General features: G+C 49.1%; 1 pseudogene; it reads left to right on the top strand.

The window, feature by feature from the left end:
* The first annotated feature begins 18,320 nt into the window (after nt 1-18,320).
* On the top strand, nt 18,321-20,235 carry LOC118944048 (annotated as a pseudogene).
* The last annotated feature ends 1,236 nt before the right edge of the window (nt 20,236-21,471 follow it).

Genomic DNA, 21,471 nt, shown 5'->3' with positions numbered 1-21,471 from the left:
TTTGGCTTTTTCAAGAGGCTTTGTTACTGCCACTTTTAGTGAGTTTGGTACACATCCGGTGGATAGAGAGCCGTTTATTATGTTCAACATAGGAGGGCCAAGCACAGGAAGCAGCTCTTTCAGTAGTTTAGTTGGAATAGGGTCCAGTATGCAGCTTGAAGGTTTAGAGGCCATGATTATTTTCATCATTGTGTCAAGAGATATAGTACTAAAACACTTGAGCGTCTCTCTTGATCCTAGGTCCTGGCAGAGTTGTGCAGACTCAGGACAACTGAGCTTTGAAGGAATACGCAGATTTAAGGAGGAGTCCGTAATCTGCTTTCTAATAATCATCATCTTTTCCTCAAAGAAGTTCATGAATTGATCACTGCTAAAGTGAAAGTCATCCTCTCTTGGGGAATGCTGCTTTTTAGTTAGCTTTGCGACAGTATCAAAAAGGAATTTCGGATTGTTCTTATTTTCCTCAATTAAGTTAGAAAAATAGGATGATCGAGCAGCAGTAAGGGCTCTTCGGTACTGCACAGTATTGTCTTTCCAAGCTAGTCGGAAGACTTCCAGTTTGGTGTGGCGCCATTTCCGTTCCAATTTTCTGGAAGCTTGCTTCAGAGCTCGGGTATTTTCTGTGTACCAGGGAGCTAGTTTTTTATGAGAAATGTTTTTAGTTTTTAGGGGTGCAACTGCATCTAGGATATTGCGCAAGGTTAAGTTGAGTTCCTCAGTTAGGTGGTTAACTGATTTTTGTCCTCTGGCGTCCTTGGGTAGACAGAGGGAATCTGGAAGGACATCAAGGAATCTTTGTGTTGTCTGTGAATTTATAGCACGACTTTTGATGATCCTTGGTTGGGGTCTGAGCAGATTATTTGTTGCAATTGCAAACGTAATAAAATGGTGGTCCGATAGTCCAGGATTATGAGGAAAAACATTAAGATCCACAACATTTATTCCATGGGACAAAACAAGGTCCAGCGTATGACTGTGACAGTGAGTGGGTCCAGAGACATGTTGGACAAAACCCACTGAGTCGATGATGGCTCCGAAAGCCTTTTGGAGTGGGTCTGTGGACTTTTCCATGTGAATATTAAAGTCACCAAAGATTAGAATATTATCCGCTATGACTACAAGGTCCGATAGGAATTCAGGGAACTCAGTGAGGAACGCTGTATATGGCCCAGGAGGCCTGTAAACAGTAGCTATAAAAAGTGATTGAGTAGGCTGCATAGATTTCATGACTAGAAGCTCAAAAGACGAAAACGTCATTTTTTTTTTTGTAAATTGAAATTTGCTATCGTAAATGTTAGCAACACCTCCGCCTTTGCGGGATGCACGGGGGATATGGTCACTAGTGTAGCCAGGAGGTGAGGCCTCATTTAACACTGTAAATTCATCAGGCTTAAGCCATGTTTCAGTCAGGCCAATCACATCAAGATTATGATCAGTGATTAGTTCATTGACTATAATTGCCTTTGAAGTAAGGGATCTAACATTAAGTAGCCCTATTTTGAGATGTGAGGTATCATGATCTCTTTCAATAATGACAGGAATGGAGGTGGTCTTTATCCTAGTGCTAAGGCGAACACCGCCATGTTTAGTTTTGCCCAACCTAGGTCGAGGCACAGACACGGTCTCAATGGTGATAGCTGAGCTGACTACACTGACTGTGCTAGTGGCAGACTCCACTATGCTGGCAGGCTGGCTAACAGCCTGCTGCCTGGCCTGCACCCTATTTCATTGTGGAGCTAGAGGAGTTAGAGCCCTGTCTATGTTGGTAGATAAAATGAGAGCACCCCTCCAGCTAGGATGGAGTCCGTCACTCCTCAGCAGGTCAGGCTTGGTCCTGTTTGTCGGTGAGTCCCAGAAAGAGGGCCAATTATCTACAAATTCTATCTTTTGGGAGGGGCAGAAAACAGTTTTCAACCAGCGATTGAGTTGTGAGACTCTGCTGTAGAGCTCATCACTCCCCCTAACTGGGAGGGGGCCAGAGACAATTACTCGATGCCGACACATCTTTCTAGCTGATTTACACGCAGAAGCTATGTTGCGCTTGGTGATCTCTGACTGTTTCATCCTAACATCGTTGGTGCCGACGTGGATAACAATATCTCTATACTCGCCAGTTTTAGCTTTAGCCAGCACCATCTTCAGATTAGCCTTAACGTCGGCAGCCCTGCCCCCCGGTAAAGAGTGTATGATCGCTGGATGATTCGTTTTAAGTCTAATACTGCGGGTAATGGAGTCGCCAATGACTAGAGTTTTCAATTTGTCAGAGCTAATGGTGGGAAGCTTCGGCGTCTCAGACCCCGTAACGGGAGGAGTAGAGACCAGAGAAGACTCGGCCTCTGACTCCGACCCGCTGCTTAATGGGGAAAACCGGTTGAAAGTTTCTGTCGGCTGAATGAGCGACACCGGTTGAGCGTTCCTACAGCATTTCCTTCCAGAAACCGTGAGAAAGTTGTCCGGCTGCGGGGACTGTGCCAGGGGATTTATACTACTATCTGTACTTACTGGTGGCACAGACGCGGTTTCATCCTTTCCTACACTGAAATTACCCTTGCCTAGCGATTGCGTCTGAAGCTGGGCTCGCAGCACAGCTATCCTCGCCGTAAGGCGAGGACAGCGACTGCAATTAGAAGGCATCATGTTAATGTTACTACTTAGCTTCGGCTGTTGGAGATCCTGACGAACCGTGTCCAGATAAAGCGTCCGGAGTGAAAAAGTTGAGTAGGAAAAAACACAAATATCAACGGTAATTAAAAAGTAAAAACCGTAAATTTGTCAGGTAGCAAAACAGGTTGGCAACAAAACGCACAGCAACTCGAAAACAAGTCTGCAAGTAATCAGTAATTATAGACAAGTGTGTGGTAATGGAAATGAAATGTAGTCTTTTCATGGTGGCAGGGTCGAAGTCTTTTCATGGTGGCAGGGTGGTGGTCTTTTCATGGTGGCAGGGTGGTGGTCTTTTCATGGTGGCAGGGTGGAAGTCTTTTCATGGTGGCAGGGTGGAAGTATTTTCATGGTGGCAGGGTGGAAGTCTTTTCATGGTGGCAGGGTGGTAGTCTTTTCATGGTGGCAGGGTGGTAGTCTTTTCATGGTGGCAGGATAGTAGTCTTTTCATGGTGGCAGGATGGAAGTCTTTTCATGGTGGCAGGGTGGTGGTCTTTTCATGGTGGCAGGGTGGTGGTCTTTTCATGGTGGCAGGGTGGAAGTCTTTTCATGGTGGCAGGGTGGAAGTCTTTTCATGGTGGCAGGGTGGTGGTCTTTTCATGGTGGCAGGGTGGAAGTCTTTTCATGGTGGCAGGGTGGTGGTCTTTTCATGGTGGCAGGGTGGTGGTCTTTTCATGGTGGCAGGGTGGAAGTCTTTTCATGGTGGCAGGATGGAAGTCTTTTCATGGTGGCAGGGTGGAAGTGTTTTTATGGTGGCAGGGTGGAAGTCTTTTCATGGTGGCAGGGTGGTGGTCTTTTCATGGTGGCAGGGTGGTGGTCTTTTCATGGTGGCAGGGTGGAAGTCTTTTCATGGTGGCAGGGTGGTGGTCTTTTCATGGTGGCAGGGTGGTGGTCTTTTCATGGTGGCAGGGTGGAAGTCTTTTCATGGTGGCAGGGTGGTGGTCTTTTCATGGTGGCAGGGTGGAAGTGTTTTTATGGTGGCAGGGTGGAAGTCTTTTTATGGTGGCAGGGTGGAAGTATTTTCATGGTGGCAGGGTGGTAGTCTTTTTATGGTGGCAGGGTCTTTTCATGATAGCAGGGTGGATATAACCACTTGTGCGTTGGGGAATGTGGAGGAGGTTTTTTCAATCAATCCCTTAAGTGCTAAGGCCACCCTTTCCTGCTGGGCCCTCAGGTTGTTTGTGCCTGTGTATTATTATGTGGCAGGGGGACACTAGCTGGTCCTCTGACAGCAGCTCCAGGGCACTCTGGGTGTTTGGACAACAGAATTTAGCCACTCTCATCAATATATTTCTCATTTGAGTCAATGAGGAGCACAATCTCTGGCTTTGGTGTGTCCTCAGTAGGTGTGGGGGTGTTTTCCTCCTGCAGGGCTGTTGGCTGGGCTGTGTGTTCCTCTGTTAGCTGGGCTGTGTGGTCCTCTGTTAGCTGGGCTGTGTGTTCCTCTGTTAGCTGGGCTGGTCCTCTGTTAGCTGAGCTGTGTGTTCCTCTGTTAGCTGGGCTGTGTGTTCCTCTGTTAGCTGGGCTGGTCCTCTGTTAGCTGGGCTGTGTGTTCCTCTGTTAGCTGGGCTGTGTGTTCCTCTGTTAGCTGGGCTGTGTGTTCCTCTGTTAGCTGGGCTGTGTGTTCCTCTGTTAGCTGGGCTGTGTGTTCCTCTGTTAGCTGGGCTGTGTGTTCCTCTGTTAGCTGGGCTGGTCCTCTGTTAGCTGGGCTGTGTGTTCCTCTGTTAGCTGGGCTGTGTGTTCCTCTGTTAGCTGGGCTGTGTGGTCCTCTGTTAGCTGGGCTGTGTGTTCCTCTGTTAGCTGGGCTGGTCCTCTGTTAGCTGGGCTGTGTGTTTTCCTCTGTTAGCTGGGCTGTGTGTTTTCCTCTGTTAGCTGGGCTGTGTGTTTTCCTCTGTTAGCAGGGCTGGTCCTCTGTTAGCTGGGCTGGTCCTCTGTTAGCTGGGCTGGTCCTCTGTTAGCTGGGCTGGTCCTCTGTTAGCTGGGCTGGTCCTCTGTTAGCTGGGTTGTGTGTTCCTCTGTTAGCTGGGCTGTGTGTTCCTCTGTTAGCTGGGCTGTGTATCCCTCTGTTAGCTGGGCTGTCCCTCTGTTAGCTGGGCTGTGTAGTCCTCTGTTAGCTGGGCTGTGTATCCCTCTGTTAGCTGGGCTGTGTGGTCCTCTGTTAGCTGGGGTGTGTGTTCCTCTGTTAGCTGGGCTGTGTGGTCCTCTGTTAGCTGGGCTGTGTGTTCCTCTGTTAGCTGGGCTGTGTGGTCCTCTGTTAGCTGGGCTGTGTATCCCTCTGTTAGCTGGGCTGTGTGTTCCTCTGTTAGCTGGGCTGTGTGGTCCTCTGTTAGCTGGGCTGTGTGTTCCTCTGTTAGCTGGCCTGTGTGTTCCTCTGTTAGCTGGGCTGGTCCTCTGTTAGCTGGGCTGTGTGGTCCACTGCTAGCTGGGCTGTGTGTTCCTCTGTTAGCTGGGCTGTGTGGTCCTCTGTTAGCTGGGCTGTGTGGACATCTGTTAGCTGGGCTGTGTGGACATCTGTTAGCTGGGCTGTGTGTTTTCCTCTGTTAGCTGGGCTGTGTGGTCCTCTGTTAACTTGGCTGGTCCTCTGTTAGCTGGGCTGTGTGTTCCTCTGTTAGCTGGGCTGGTCCTCTGTTAGCTGGGCTGTGTGTTATCCTCTGTTAGCCTGGCTGGTCCTCTGTTAGCAGGGCTGTGTGGTCCTCTGTTAGCTGGGCTGTGTGTTCCTCTGTTAGCTGGGCTGTGTGTTCCTCTGTTAGCTGGGCTGTGTGTTCCTCTGTTAGCTGGGCTGGTCCTCTGTTAGCTGGGCTGTGTGGTCCACTGCTAGCTGGGCTGTGTGTTTTCCTCTGTTAGCTGGGCTGTGTGGTCCTCTGTTAGCTGGGCTGTGTGTTCCTCTGTTAGCTGGGCTGTGTGGACATCTGTTAGCTGGGCTGTGTGGACATCTGTTAGCTGGGCTGTGTGTTTTCCTCTGTTAGCTGGGCTGTGTGGTCCTCTGTTAACTTGGCTGGTCCTCTGTTAGCTGGGCTTTGTGTTCCTCTGTTAGCTGGGCTGTGTGTTCCTCTGTTAGCTGGGCTGGTCCTCTGTTAGCTGGGCTGTGTGTTATCCTCTGTTAGCTGGGCTGTGTGTTCCTCTGTTAGCAGGGCTGTGTGGTCCTCTGTTAGCTGGGCTGTGTGTTCCTCTGTTAGCTGGGCTGTGTGGTCCTCTGTTAGCTGGGCTGTGTGTTTTCCTCTGTTAGCTGGGCTGTGTGGTCCTCTGTTAGCTGGGCTGTGTGTTCCTCTGTTAGCTAGGCTGTGTTCCTCTGTTAGCTGGGCTGTGTGGTCCTCTGTTAGCTGGGCTGTGTGTTTTCCTCTGTTAGCTGGGCTGTGTGTTCCTCTGTTAGCTGGGCTGTGTGTCCCTCTGTTAGCTGGGCTGTGTGGTCCTCTGTTAGCTGGGCTGTGTGGTCCTCTGTTAGCTGGGCTGGTCCTCTGTTAGCTGGGCTGGTCCTCTGTTAGCTGGGCTGTGTGTTCCTCTGTTAGCTGGGCTGTGTGTTCCTCTGTTAGCTGGGCTGGTCCTCTGTTAGCTGGGCTGTGTATCCCTCTGTTAGCTGGGCTGTGTGTTCCTCTGTTAGCTGGGCTGTGTGGTCCTCTGTTAGCTGGGCTGTGTGTTCCTCTGTTAGCTGGCCTGTGTGTTCCTCTGTTAGCTGGGCTGGTCCTCTGTTAGCTGGGCTGTGTGTTCCTCTGTTAGCTGGGCTGTGTGTGCCTCTGTTAGCTGGGCTGTGTGGTCCTCTGTTAGCTGGGCTGTGTGTTCCTCTGTCAGCTGGGCTGTGTGGTCCTCTGTTAGCTGGGCTGTGTACCTCTGTTAGCTGGGCTGTGTGGTCCTCTGTTAGCTGGGCTGTGTGTTCCTCTGTTAGCTGGGCTGTGTGGTCCTCTGTTAGCTGGGCTGTGTATCCCTCTGTTAGCTGGGCTGTGTGTTCCTCTGTTAGCTGGGCTGTGTGGTCCTCTGTTAACAGGGCTGTGTGTTCCTCTGTTAGCTGGCCTGTGTGTTCCTCTGTTAGCTGGGCTGGTCCTCTGTTAGCTGGGCTGTGTGGTCCACTGCTAGCTGGGCTGTGTGTTCCTCTGTTAGCTGGGCTGTGTGGTCCTCTGTTAGCTGGGCTGTGTGTTCCTCTGTTAGCTGGGCTGTGTGGACATCTGTTAGCTGGGCTGTGTGGACATCTGTTAGCTGGGCTGTGTGGACATCTGTTAGCTGGGCTGTGTGTTTTCCTCTGTTAGCTGGGCTGTGTGGTCCTCTGTTAACTTGGCTGGTCCTCTGTTAGCTGGGCTTTGTGTTCCTCTGTTAGCTGGGCTGTGTGTTCCTCTGTTAGCTGGGCTGGTCCTCTGTTAGCTGGGCTGTGTGTTATCCTCTGTTAGCCTGGCTGGTCCTCTGTTAGCAGGGCTGTGTGGTCCTCTGTTAGCTGGGCTGTGTGTTCCTCTGTTAGCTGGGCTGTGTGTTCCTCTGTTAGCTGGGCTGGTCCTCTGTTAGCTGGGCTGTGTGGTCCACTGCTAGCTGGGCTGTGTGTTCCTCTGTTAGCTGGGCTGTGTGGTCCTCTGTTAGCTGGGCTGTGTGTTCCTCTGTTAGCTGGGCTGTGTGGACATCTGTTAGCTGGGCTGTGTGGACATCTGTTAGCTGGGCTGTGTGTTTTCCTCTGTTAGCTGGGCTGTGTGGTCCTCTGTTAACTTGGCTGGTCCTCTGTTAGCTGGGCTTTGTGTTCCTCTGTTAGCTGGGCTGTGTGTTCCTCTGTTAGCTGGGCTGGTCCTCTGTTAGCTGGGCTGTGTGTTATCCTCTGTTAGCCTGGCTGGTCCTCTGTTAGCAGGGCTGTGTGGTCCTCTGTTAGCTGGGCTGTGTGTTCCTCTGTTAGCTGGGCTGTGTGGTCCTCTGTTAGCTGGGCTGTGTGTTTTCCTCTGTTAGCTGGGCTGTGTGGTCCTCTGTTAGCTGGGCTGTGTGTTCCTCTGTTAGCTAGGCTGTGTTCCTCTGTTAGCTGGGCTGTGTGGTCCTCTGTTAGCTGAGCTGTGTGTTTTCCTCTGTTAGCTGGGCTGTGTGTTCCTCTGTTAGCTGGGCTGTGTGTTCCTCTGTTAGCTGGGCTGTGTGGTCCTCTGTTAGCTGGGCTGTGTGGTCCTCTGTTAGCTGGGCTGATCCTCTGTTAGCTGGGCTGGTCCTCTGTTAGCTGGGCTGTGTGTTCCTCTGTTAGCTGGGCTGTGTGTTCCGCTGTTAGCTGGGCTGGTCCTCTGTTAGCTGGGCTGTGTATCCCTCTGTTAGCTGGGCTGTGTATCCCTCTGTTAGCTGGGCTGTGTGTTCCTCTGTTAGCTGGGCTGTGTGTTCCTCTGTTAGCTGGGCTGTGTGGTCCTCTGTTAGCTGGGCTGTGTGTTCCTCTGTTAGCTGGCCTGTGTGTTCCTCTGTTAGCTGGACTTGTCCTCTGTTAGCTGGGCTGTGTGTTCCTCTGTTAGCTGGGCTGTGTGGTCCTCTGTTAGCTGGGCTGTGTGGACATCTGTTAGCTGGGCTGGTCCTCTGTTAGCTGGACTGTGTTCCTCTGTTAGCTGGGCTATGTGTTGCTCTATTAGCTGGGCTGTGTGTTCCTCTGTTAGCTGGGCTGTGTGTTCCTCTGTTAGCTGGGCTGTCCCTCTGTTTGCTGGCTGTGCCTCTGTTTGCTGTGCTGTTCCTCTGTTTGCTGGGCTGTCCCTCTGTTTGCTGGGCTGTCCCTCTGTTTGCTGGCTGTCCCTCTGTTTGCTGGGCTGTGTGTTCCTCTGTTAGCTGGGCTGTGTGTTCCTCTGTTAGCTGGGCTGTGTGTTCCTTTGTTTGCTGGGCTGGTGCTCTGTTTGCTGGACTGTGTTCCTCTGTTTGCTGGGCTGTGTGTTCCTCTGTTAGCTGGGCTGTGTGTTCCTCTGTTAGCTGGGCTGTGTGTTCCTCTGTTAGCTGGGCTGTGTGTTCCACTGTTAGTTGGGCTGTGTGTTCCTCTGTTAGCTATGTGTTCCTCTGTTAGCTATGTGTTCCTCTGTTAGCTATGTGTTCCTCTGTTAACTATGTGTTCCTCTATTAACTATGTGGTCCTCTGTCAACTATGTGATCCTCTGTTAACTATGTGTTCCTCTGTTAGCTCTATGTTCCTCTGTTAGCTATGTGTTCCTCTGTTAGCTATGTGTTCTTCTGTTAGCTCTGTGTTCCTCTGTTAGCTATGTTTTTCTCTGTTCGCTATGTGTTCCTCTGTTAGCTATGTGTTCCTCTGTCAGCTCTGTGTTCCTCTGTTAGCTATGTGTTCCTCTGTTAGCTCTGTGTTCCTCTGTTAGCTATGTGTTCCTCTGTTAGCTCTGTGTTCCTCTGTTAGCTATGTGTTCCTCTCTCTCCTCTTTAAGTTCTCTCACGTCAGACCAGTGCGCATCTAGCTCTCTCAGACAGCCGTGTATCTCCACCTTCAGCCCTCTGGGTACTGTAGAAGGAGTGGTGTTGTGCTGGTTTTGTGTGTCTGTAGTCTCTGGAGTGTGTGGTCTAGCTCTCTGAGATCCATTATCTCTCTCTCTCTCTCCAGCTCTGTGAATTTATCCCTCTCGATGATGACGGAGCAGTGCAGTTGTGGGACCTGGATGTGTTCAGTGCTGGAGGGGGGGACTCCTCGGTGTTGGGTAGTCGTCACCAAGAGAAAGCTTCTCCTGCCTCACTCTCTCTTTGATTCTGTGGAAGTCCTTATTAGAAACGCAACAAATTGCCCAGCAAGCACCACTGTTCAAATCAAATCACATTTTATTTGTCACATGTGCTGAATACCACAGATAATGTAGTGAAATGCTGAATACCACAGAAACTACAGTGAAATGCTGAATACCACAGATACTACAGTGAAATGCTGAATACCACAGATAATGTAGTGAAATGCTGAATACCACAGATAATGTAGTGAAATGCTGAATACCACAGATACTACAGTGAAATGCTGAATACCACAGATAATGTAGTGAAATGCTGAATACCACAGATACTACAGTGAAATGCTGAATACCACAGATACTACAGTGAAATGCTGAATACCACAGATAATGTAGTGAAATGCTGAATACCACAGATAATGTAGTGAAATGCCGAATACCACAGATAATGTAGTGAAATGCTGAATACCACAGATACTACAGTGAAATGCTGAATACCACAGATAATGTAGTGAAATGCTGAATACCACAGATACTACAGTGAAATGCTGAATACCACAGATAATGTAGTGAAATGCTGAATACCACAGATAATGTAGTGAAATGCTGAATACCACAGATAATGTAGTGAAATGCCGAATACCACAGATAATGTAGTGAAATGCTGAATACCACAGATACCACAGTGAAATGCTGAATACCACAGATAATGTAGTGAAATGCTGAATACCACAGATACTACAGTGAAATGCTGAATACCACAGATAATGTAGTGAAATGCTGAATACCACAGATAATGTAGTGAAATGCCGAATACCACAGATAATGTAGTGAAATGTTGAATACCACAGATAATGTAGTGAAATGCTGAATACCACAGATAATACAGTGAAATGCTGAATACCACAGATACTACAGTGAAATGCTGAATACCACAGATATTGTAGTGAAATGCTGAATACCACAGATAATGTAGTGAAATGCTGAATACAACAGATAATGTAGTGAAATGCTGAATACAACAGATAATGTAGTGAAATGCTGAATACAGCAGATAATGTAGTTAAATGCTGAATACCACAGATATTGTAGTGAAATGCTGAATACCACAGATAATGTAGTGAAATGCTGAATACAACAGATAATGTAGTGAAATGCTGAATACAACAGATAATGTAGTGAAATGCTGAATACAGCAGATAATGTAGTTAAATGCTGAATACCACAGATAATGTAGTGAAATGCTGAATACCAGAGATAATGTAGTGAAATGCTGAATACCACAGATAATATAGTGAAATGCTGAATACCACAGATAATACAGTGAAATGCTGAATACCACAGATAATATAGTGAAATGCTGAATACCACAGATACTACAGTGAAATGCTTAGTGACAAGTCCTTTAACCAACAATGCTTTAAGAAGATTTAATAAGAAATATGTCTTAATTAAAAACAAGCAACAAATAATTCAACAGCAGCAGAAAAATAACAATAGCGAGACTATATACAGGGTATTACGGTACAGAGTCAATGTGGAGGCTATATACAGGGTATTACGGTACAGAGTCAATGTGGAGGCTATATACAGGGTGTTACGGTACAGAGTCAATGTGGAGACTATATACAGGGTATTACGGTATAGAGTCAATGTGGAGGCTATATACAGGGTATTACGGTACAGAGTCAATGTGGAGGCTATATACAGGGGGTACCGGTACAGAGTCAATGTGGAGACTATATACAGGGTGTACCGGTAGAGAGTCAATGTGGAGGCTATATACAGGGGGTATCGGTACAGAGTCAATGTGGAGACTATATACAGGGTGTACCGGTAGAGAGTCAATGTGGAGGCTATATACAGGGTGTTACGGTACAGAGTCAATGTGGAGACTATATACAGGGTATTACGGTATAGAGTCAATGTGGAGGCTATATACAGGGTATTACGGTACAGAGTCAATGTGGAGGCTATATACAGGGGGTACCGGTACAGAGTCAATGTGGAGACTATATACAGGGTATTACGGTATAGAGTCAATGTGGAGGCTATATACAGGGTATTACGGTACAGAGTCAATGTGGAGACTATATACAGGGTATTACGGTATAGAGTCAATGTGGAGGCTATATACAGGGTATTACGGTACAGAGTCAATGTGGAGGCTATATACAGGGGGTACCGGAACAGAGTCAATGTGGAGACTATATACAGGGTGTACCGGTAGAGAGTCAATGTGGAGGCTATATACAGGGGGTACCGGTACAGAGTCAATGTGGAGACTATATACAGGGTGTTACGGTACAGAGTCAATGTGGAGGCTATATACAGGGGGGTATCGGTACAGAGTCAATGTGGAGACTATATACAGGGTGTACCGGTACAAAGTCAATGTGGAGACTATATACAGGGTATTACGGTACAGAGTCAATGTGGAGAATATATACAGGGTGTTACGGTACAGAGTCAATGTGGAGACTATATACAGGGTGTTACGGTACAGAGTCAATGTGGAGACTATATACAGGGTGTTACGGTACAGAGTCAATGTGCAGGGGTACCGTTAGTCCAGGTAATTGAGGTAATATGTACATGTAGGTAGAGTTAAAGTGCCTATGCATAGATAATAAACAGAGTAGCAGCAGTGTAAAAGAGGGGTTCTGGGTAGCCCTTTGATTTGAATGTCAGGAGTTTTATGGCTTGGAGGTAGAAGCTGTTAAGAAGCCTCTTGGACCTCGTCTTGGATTTCCGGTACTGCTTGCCGTGCAGTAGCAGAGAGAACAGTCTGTGAGTTTGGTGACTGGAGTCTTTGACACTTTCGAGGGCCTTCCTCTGACACCGCCTGGTATATATGTCTTGGATGGCAAGAAGCTTAGCCCCAGTGATGTACTGAGCCGTACGCACTATCCTCTGTAGTGCCTTGTGATCGGAGGCAGAGCAGTTGCCATACCAGGCAGTGATGCAACCAGTCAGGATGCTCTCGATGGTGCAGCTGTAGAACCTTTTGAGGATCTATGGACCCATGCCAAATCTTTTCAGTCTCATGAGGGGCAATAGGTTTTGTCATGCCCTCTTCACGACTGTCTTGGTGTGCTTGGACCATGATAGTTTGTTGTTGATGTGGACACCGAGGAACTTAAAGCTCTCAACCTGCTCAGCTACATCCCCATCGATGAGAATAGGGGCGTGGTCGGCCCTCCTTTTCCTGTAGTCCACAATCATCTCTTTGTCTTGATCACTTTGAGAGAGAGGTTGTTGTCCTGGCACCACACGACCAGGTCCCTGATCTCCTCCCTGTAGGCTGTCTCATCGTTGTTGGTGATCAGGCCTACCACTGTTGTTGTCCTGGCACCACACGACCAGGTCCCTGATCTCCTCCCTGTAGGCTGTCTCATCGCTGTTGGTGATCAGGCCTACCACTGTTGTTGTCCTGGCACCACACGACCAAGTCCCTGATCTCCTCCCTGTAGGCTGTCTCATCGTTGTTGGTGATCAGGCCTACCACTGTTGTTGTCCTGGCACCACACGACCAGGTCCCTGACCTCCTCCCTGTAGGCTGTCTCATCGTTGTTGGTGATCAGGCCTACCACTGTTGTTGTCCTGGCACCACACGACCAGGTCTCTGATCTCCTCCCTGTAGGCTGTCTCATCGTTGTTGGTGATCAGGCCTACCACTGTTGTTGTCCTGGCACCACACGACCAGGTCCCTGACCTCCTCCCTGTAGGCTGTCTCATCGTTGTTGGTGATCAGGGCTACCACTGTTGTTGTCCTGGCACCACACGACCAGGTCCCTGACCTCCTCCCTGTAGGCTGTCTCATCGTTGTTGGTGATCAGGCCTACCACTGTTGTTGTCCTGGCACCACACGACCAGGTCCCTGACCTCCTCCCTGTTGGCTGTCTCATCGTTGTTGGTGATCAGGCCTACCACTGTTGTTGTCCTGGCACCACACGACCAGGTCCCTGACCTCCTCCCTGTAGGCTGTCTCATCGTTGTTGGTGATCAGGCCTACCACTGTTGTTGTCCTGGCACCACACGACCAGGTCCCTGACCTCCTCCCTGTAGGCTGTCTCATCGTTGTTGGTGATCAGGCCTACCACTGTTGTTGTCCTGGCACCACACGACCAGGTCCCTGACCTCCTCCCTGTAGGCTGTCTCATCGTTGTTGGTGATCAGGCCTACCACTGTTGTTGTCCTGGCACCACACGACCAGGTCCCTGACCTCCTCCCTGTAGGCTGTCTCATCGTTGTTGGTGATCAGGCCTACCACTGTTGTTGTCCTGGCACCACACGACCAGGTCCCTGACCTCCTCCCTGTAGGCTGTCTCATCGTTGTTGGTGATCAGGCCTACCACTGTTGTTGTCCTGGCACCACACGACCAGGTCCCTGACCTCCTCCCTATAGGCTGTCTCATCGTTGTTGGTGATCAGGCCTACCACTGTTGTGTCATCGGCAAACTTGATGATGGTGTTGGAGTCGTGCCTGGCCATGCTGTCATGGGTGAACAGGGAGTACAGGAGGGGACTGAGCGAGCACCACTGAGGGGCCCCTGTGTTGAGGATCAGCATTGAGGATCATCAGTTCCCTATCCTTACCACCTGGGGGCGGCCCGTCAGGAAGTCCAGGATCCAGTTGCAGAGGGGGGTGTTTAGTCCCAGGGTCCTTAGTTTAGAAATTAGCTTTATGGGCACTATGGTGTTGAACGCTGAGCTGTAGTCAATGAATAGCATTCTCACATAGGTGTTCCTTTTGTCCAGCTGGGAACGGGCAGTGTTGAGTGCAATAGAGATTGCGTCATCTGTGGATCTGTTGGGGAGGTGTGCACATAGGAGTAGGTCCAGGGTTTCTTGGCACTTCAGGGCTACAGATGTGAGTGCTACGGGTCGGTAATCTGTTCCGTTCCTGTACAGGTTGACAGAAAGGGTCGGGAGTCTGTTCCATTCCTGTACTGGTTGACAGAAAGGGTCGGGAGTCTGTTCCATTCCTGTACTGGTTGACAGAAAGGGTCGGGAGTCTGTTCCGTTCCTGTACTGGTTGACAGAAAGCGTTTCAGTCTCAGGGTCCTTATTTTCCAGTATTCTGATTTTATACCCTTTCCACCCAGCCAATAGCCTTTCTCTTAAAAGAGGGGTAGTGTACTCCCATCTCTCTCTCTCTGTATATTTCTCCGTCTCTCTCTCTGTGTCTCTCTGTCTGCTTCTCTCTCTATGTCTCTCTCTCTCTCTGTCTCTCTGTCTATGTCACTCTCTATGTCTCTCTCTCTCTCTGTGTCTCTCTCTCTGTCTCTCTCTGTCTCTCTCTCTGTCTCTCTCTCTCTATGTCTCTCTCTCTCTCTCTCTCTCTATATATATATATATATATATATGTCTCTCTCTCTCTCTCTCTATCCCTGTCTGTCTCTGTCTCTCTCTCTGTCTCTCGCTGTTTCTGTCTCTCTCTGTCGCCCTCTGTCTGTTTCTGTCTCTCTCTGTCTCCCTCTGTCTCTCTCTCTCTCTCTCTCTCTCTGCCTCTCTCTCTCTCTCTCTCTGCCTCTCTCTCTCTCTCTGCCTCTCTCTCTCTCTCTGCCTCTCTCTCTCTCTCTGCCTCTCTCTCTCTATCTCTTCTTTCTCACTGGAACTTTGAGTACTGTGTCAAAACCTCATAAAGTGTTAGAAGCTGATGCTGTTTAACAGTTGGACCTCAGCACACCAGGGTGAGAGACAATGTTGTTTAGTTGGTTCTCCGTCTGTCCGTCTGTCCGTCTGTCCGTCTGTCCGCCTGCCCGCCTGCCCGCCTGCCCGCCTGCCCGCCTGCCCGCCTGCCTGCCTGCCTGCCTGTTATTTGTTCTCCTCCTTCCTGCATCATGGCACTTCACCCAGCTGCTCTGCATCTCTCTGCTGAGGTAGTTAATCTAATTACTACCATGGGCAGGTAAAATGTGTTGTATTTGAGTGGTAGCGAGCACTTTGAGAGGGTTTTTATTACGCTAAGAGGCCAATCAATTCACTTCTCTGAAGGTTTAGATATATGCAGGGGAGGCTTCAGGCATAAGTGTCATAAGTGGTTGCTTAGGGCCCCCGGCCACAAAGGGGCCTCCTCGCAATTATTTTATACATATATATATATATAATGTATGTAACATATGTAACATATATACTACATTTTATTTTCATAAAAGATCGCAGAAATGATTGCAAACATATTTTCAAAGAATAATTAGTTTGTTAGTGTGGGCCTGCAGATTTCATCATGCTCAGGTGGATCACACATTGGATGCCTGACACCTGCTCAACGTTTGTCTGTGATGTGAGGAGAGGAAAACATCGCTCTCCACTGGTTTCCTTGAGGATTGCGACCACATTATGTCTGATAAAAGATCCAGAATGCACCAATCTGGCTCGAAGAAGCGTAAAAAGAGAAAAGTTGAGGAAGAAAAACAACAAGAGAAAGCTAGCTACTATATTATTCTGTTTCGCTTGATTTGTATTGCTATAGTGCTGTGCCACTTTCATTAGCTAGCTATTTACCAAGCTACAACACCTATCCAGTTAGCTTGGCTAGTTAGCTTGGCTAGTTAGCTTGGCTAGTTAGCTTGGCCAGTTAGCTTGGCCAATTAGCTTGGCCAATTAGCTTGGCTAGTTAGCTTGGCTAGTTAGCTTGGCTAGTTAGCTTGGCTAGTTAGCTTGGCTAGTTAGCTTGGCTAGCTTCTGCGGCATCAATTAAAAAGGGAGTGAGATCATCTCAGCTAGTGGCAATTCTATCTCTATGTTCGGTTGTTGTACACTAAACCTGCTGTAGATAGGAGTGTAGTAGATACACCAGTTATTTGACAGTGTCAGACTTCAGACTACACGACGAGATGCTTCTGGGTTAGCCTGGGGCAAGCATTTGTAATCCATTAGACGTCGTCGGTAGGTAACACATGGGATGGGGAAAGGCAGGTGTTCGATTTGGTCAAATAATCTAGAACTTCTAATAATTTCACCAATAATTAACTTTGGCTAATGATATATCATTGCATGTCTCGCATTTTCCTTATCCGTATCTGTCTGAACCTGGGCTCTTGTCTAATTGTATGAATATCCTGCAATCTTATTGAAGGTTGTGTTAATCAGGTAGCTAATTACTGTAGTGTGAGAACAACACACAGATCTGAAATGCAAGTCAAATATATGTCAAATATATGTCAAATATATGTCAAATATATGTCAAATATATGGGTGTGAAACATTTCCAGTTCACAACATGTTTTAATAAACAGATAACCACCTCAGTCAGACCAACCAAGATCACCAACCACCTCAGTCAGGCCAACCAAGATCACCAACCACCTCAGTCAGACCAACCAAGATCACCAACCACCTCAGTCAGGCCAACCAAGATCACCAACCACCTCAGTCAGACCAACCAAGATCACCAACCACCTCAGTCAGGCCAACCAAGATCACCAACCACCTCAGTCAGGCCAACCAAGATCACCAACCACCTCAGTCAGACCAACCAAGATCACCAACCACCTCAGTCAGGCCAACCAAGATCACCAACCACCTCAGTCAGGCCAACCAAGATCACCAACCACCTCAGTCAGGCCAACCAAGATCACCAACCACCTCAGTCAGGCCAACCAAGATCACCAACCACCTCAGTCGGACCAACCAAGATCACCAACCACCTCAGTCAGGCCAACCAAGATCACCAACCACCTCAGTCGGGCCAACCAAGATCACCAACCACCTCAGTCAGGCCAACCAAGATCACCAACCACCTCAGTCAGGCCAACCAAGATCACCAACCACCCAGTCAGGTAAACCAAGATCACCAACCACCTCAGTCAGGCCAACCAAGATCACCAACCACCCAATCAGGTAAACCAAGATCACCAACCACCTCAGTCAGGCCAACCAAGATCACCAACCACCTCAGTCAGGCCAACCAAGATCACCAACCACCTCAGTCAGGCCAACGAAGAATACCAGGAATACGACCAGGAATACGACTTTCCCGAAGCAGATCCTTTGTTTGAGCTGATTCCAAAGGCTGACGCAACAACGTTAACGTAGGAGAGGTAGACGGAGTGGCCTTCTTGTCAGACTTCGGAGGCATGCACACCAACCATCAATTTCGAGTACTTTACTCACTAATGTCCAGTCTCTAGATAACATGGTAGATTAAATTAAGGCTAGGGTTGCTTTCCAGAGAGACATCCGTGCACAATTGAGAGCATCCTGTCGGGCTGTATCACCCCCTGGTACGGCAACTGCTCCGCCCACAATCGTAAGGCTCTCCAGAGGGTAGTGAGGTCTGCACAATGCATCACCGGGGGCAAACTACCTGCCCTCCAGGACACCTACACCACCGATGTCACAGGAAGGCCAAAAAGATCATCAAGGACAACAACCACCCGAGCCACTGCCTGTTCACCCCACTATCATCCAGAAGGCGAGGTCAGTACAGGTGCATCACAACTTGGACCGAGAGACTGAAAAACAGCTTCTATCTCAATGCCATCAGACTGTTAAACAGCCATCAAATCCAATTCTGCTTAGGGCCCTGAAAAAGGCTAGAGCCGGCCCTGGGATAATGATTGTAGAACGTTAGCCTGAGGTGAGAGCATTGGCGGAAGGACACGCACTCACATACACACAAACTCTCTCCTGTACGGACACACACAGAGAACCCAGTATGACATTGGTTCAGCTCCAGAGGGATAGAGGCTGATTGATGTTAAGAGAGTGTGTCTGCATGCACTAGGGACTGATAGATGTTAAGAGTCTCTCTCGAGAGGGGAGGGAGGGAGGGAGGGAGGGAGGGAGGGAGGGAGGGAGGGAGGGAGGGAGGGAGGGAGGGAGGGAGGGAGGGAGGGAGGGAGGTTAAATGTAAAGCTGAATAGGAGCATGTGGTTTACCAACAAGATATCACGAATTGACTTCAGAATCAGACGTTTGTCTGAGCCGACTGACTGAGCAGACCGAGACAGCTGAGCAGACTCTCACACTGACAGCTGAGCAGACTCTCACACTGACAGTCAGCAGACTCTCACACTGACAGCTGAGCAGACTCTCACAGTGACAGCTGAGCAGACTCTCACACTGACAGCTGAGCAGACTCTCACACTGACAGCTGAGCAGACTCTCACACTGACAGCTGAGCAGACTCTCACACTGACAGCTGAGCAGACTCTCACACTGACAGCTGAGCAGACTCTCACACTGACAGCTGAGCAGACTCTCACACTGACAGCTGAGCAGACTCTCACACTGACAGCTGAGCAGACTCTCACACTGACAGCTGAGCAGACTCTCACACTGACCGTCAGCAAAGCAGCTGAGCAGACTCTCACACTGACAGCTGAGCAGACTCTCACACTGGCAGCTGAGCAGACTCTCACACTGACAGCTGAGCAGACTCTCACACTGACAGCTGAGCAGACTCTCACACTGGCCGTCAGCAAAGCAGCTGAGCAGACTCTCACACTGACAGCTGAGCAGACTCTCACACTGACAGCTGAGCAGACTCTCACACTGACAGCTGAGCAGACTCTCACACTGACAGTCAGCAGACTCTCACACTGACAGCTGAGCAGACTCTCACACTGACAGCTGAGCAGACTCTCACACTGACAGCTGAGCAGACTCTCACACTGACAGCTGAGCAGACTCTCACAGTGACAGCTGAGCAGACTCTCACACTGACAGCTGAGCAGACTCTCACACTGACAGCTGAGCAAACTCTCACACTGACAGCTGAGCAGACTCACACTGACAGCTGAGCAGACTCTCACACTGACAGTCAGCAGACTCTCACACTGACAGCTGAGCAGACTCTCACACTGACAGCTGAGCAGACTCTCACACTGACAGCTGAGCAGACTCTCACACTGACAGCTGAGCAGACTCTCACACTGACAGCTGAGCAGACTCTCACACTGACAGCTGAGCAGACTCTCACACTGGCAGCTGAGCAGACTCTCACACTGACAGCTGAGCAGACTCTCACACTGACAGCTGAGCAGACTCTCACACTGACCGTCAGCAAAGCAGCTGAGCAGACTCTCACACTGACAGCTGAGCAGACTCTCACACTGACAGCTGAGCAGACTCTCACACTGACAGCTGAGCAGACTCTCACTCTGACAGTCAGCAGACTCTCACACTGACAGCTGAGCAGACTCTCACACTGACAGCTGAGCAGACTCTCACACTGGCCGTCAGCAAAGCAGCTGAGCAGACTCTCACACTGACAGCTGAGCAGACTCTCACACTGACAGCTGAGCAGACTCTCACACTGACAGCTGAGCAGACTCTCACACTGACAGCTGAGCAGACTCTCACACTGGCAGCTGAGCAGACTCACACTGACAGCTGAGCAGACTCTCACACTGGCCGTCAGCAAAGCAGCTGAGCAGACTCTCACACTGACAGCTGAGCAGACTCTCACACTGACAGCTGAGCAGACTCTCACACTGACAGCTGAGCAGACTCTCACACTGACAGCTGAGCAGACTCTCACACTGACAGCTGAGCAGACTCTCACACTGGCAGCTGAGCAGACTCTCACACTGACAGCTGAGCAGACTCTCACACTGACAGCTGAGCAGACTCTCACACTGACCGTCAGCAAAGCAGCTGAGCAGACTCTCACACTGACAGCTGAGCAGACTCTCACACTGACAGCTGAGCAGACTCTCACACTGACAGCTGAGCAGACTCTCACTCTGACAGTCAGCAGACTCTCACACTGACAGCTGAGCAGACTCTCACACTGACAGCTGAGCAGACTCTCACACTGGCCGTCAGCAAAGCAGCTGAGCAGACTCTCACACTGACAGCTGAGCAGACTCTCACACTGACAGCTGAGCAGACTCTCACACTGACAGCTGAGCAGACTCTCACACTGACAGCTGAGCAGACTCTCACACTGGCAGCTGAGCAGACTCACACTGACAGCTGAGCAGACTCTCACACTGGCCGTCAGCAAAGCAGCTGAGCAGACTCCCACACGGACATTTAGCATCACAAATAAACTTTTCTGGATTGTTAACTTATGATGGACATAAGGTCTCAGAGGATTCTATTAGTGAGAAGAGAAAAGTGAGAAGAGAGAGAGAGATAGGGAGAGACAGAGAGAGAAAAGAGAAAAGAGAAAAGAGAGAGAGAGAGAAACAGAGAGAGAGAAAAAAGAGAAAAAGAGAGAGAAACCTCAGGCTAAAATCTGTTGGACAGAGATGAGAACAGTATGAGGCTGGGTATTATGGGATGTGTACGAGAGCGGAATGGTAGGTAGGAAGTCTGAGAAGTTTTCCAGCTCCAGGAAATGGATGTGAATCAGACAAAGGAGAACCATTTTGTAGAATATACCACTGGAGGTACAGGTGGAAGTAGCAGGATATGGTTTTGACGGCTTTGAGCGACAACATAAGAGCAGTCGGCCAGCCAATCAGCCAGCCAGTTATCCAGTCAAGCCTGTTGATTTTTAATCCAAAGGTATCCAATGGTTTGAGGATCCCATGTGGCTCAGTTGGTAGCGCATGGCACTTGCAACTCCAGGGTTGTGGGTTCAAATCCCAAGGGGGACCAGGATAAATGAAAATATATGCACTCACGAACTGTAAGTCGCTCTGGATAAGAGCATCTGCTAAATGACTAAGATGTAAATGTCCTGTACTGACATGCTTATTGGATTACGCAACAGAACGTGACAATAACAGTAATTAACGAAGTAGTCGAGACAGCGCAGGTGGAGGAAGATAGAGGAAGCTGTTCCACCCCTTTATATATGCAAATGCACCCAGTGTATTTATGCAAGTGAGGCACAAATGTTTTTAATACTAAATATCAAATAAATACCCGATACATTAGAAGATGTATATAGGAGTAGAGGAAAATAAGGGTGAAACCTGAAATCCCACCAAAGCCCCTCAACTCCATCCATCATTTGCCAGTAAATCTTGTATGAGGTATTATTCAGTCGATATCTGATTTAAAAATCAAGCCGTTTGGAATATCTTCATCCGTTGTCCAATTGTTGCATTGGTTGGAATTGTTAGCCAGCCAGCCAGCAAGTCAGGCAGTCATCCAGACAGCCAGCCAGCCAGCCAGTCAGGCAGTCATCCAGTCAGCCAGCCAGCCATCCAGTCAGGCAGTCATCCAGTCAGCCAGCCATCCAGTCAGGCAGTCATCCAGTCAG

Source organism: Oncorhynchus mykiss, chromosome 24 (genome assembly GCF_013265735.2).
Source record: "Oncorhynchus mykiss isolate Arlee chromosome 24, USDA_OmykA_1.1, whole genome shotgun sequence".
Lineage (NCBI taxonomy): Eukaryota > Metazoa > Chordata > Actinopteri > Salmoniformes > Salmonidae > Oncorhynchus > Oncorhynchus mykiss.
The sequence above is the reverse complement of the archived record's forward strand: the minus strand, read 5'-3'. Positions and strand labels throughout refer to the sequence as shown.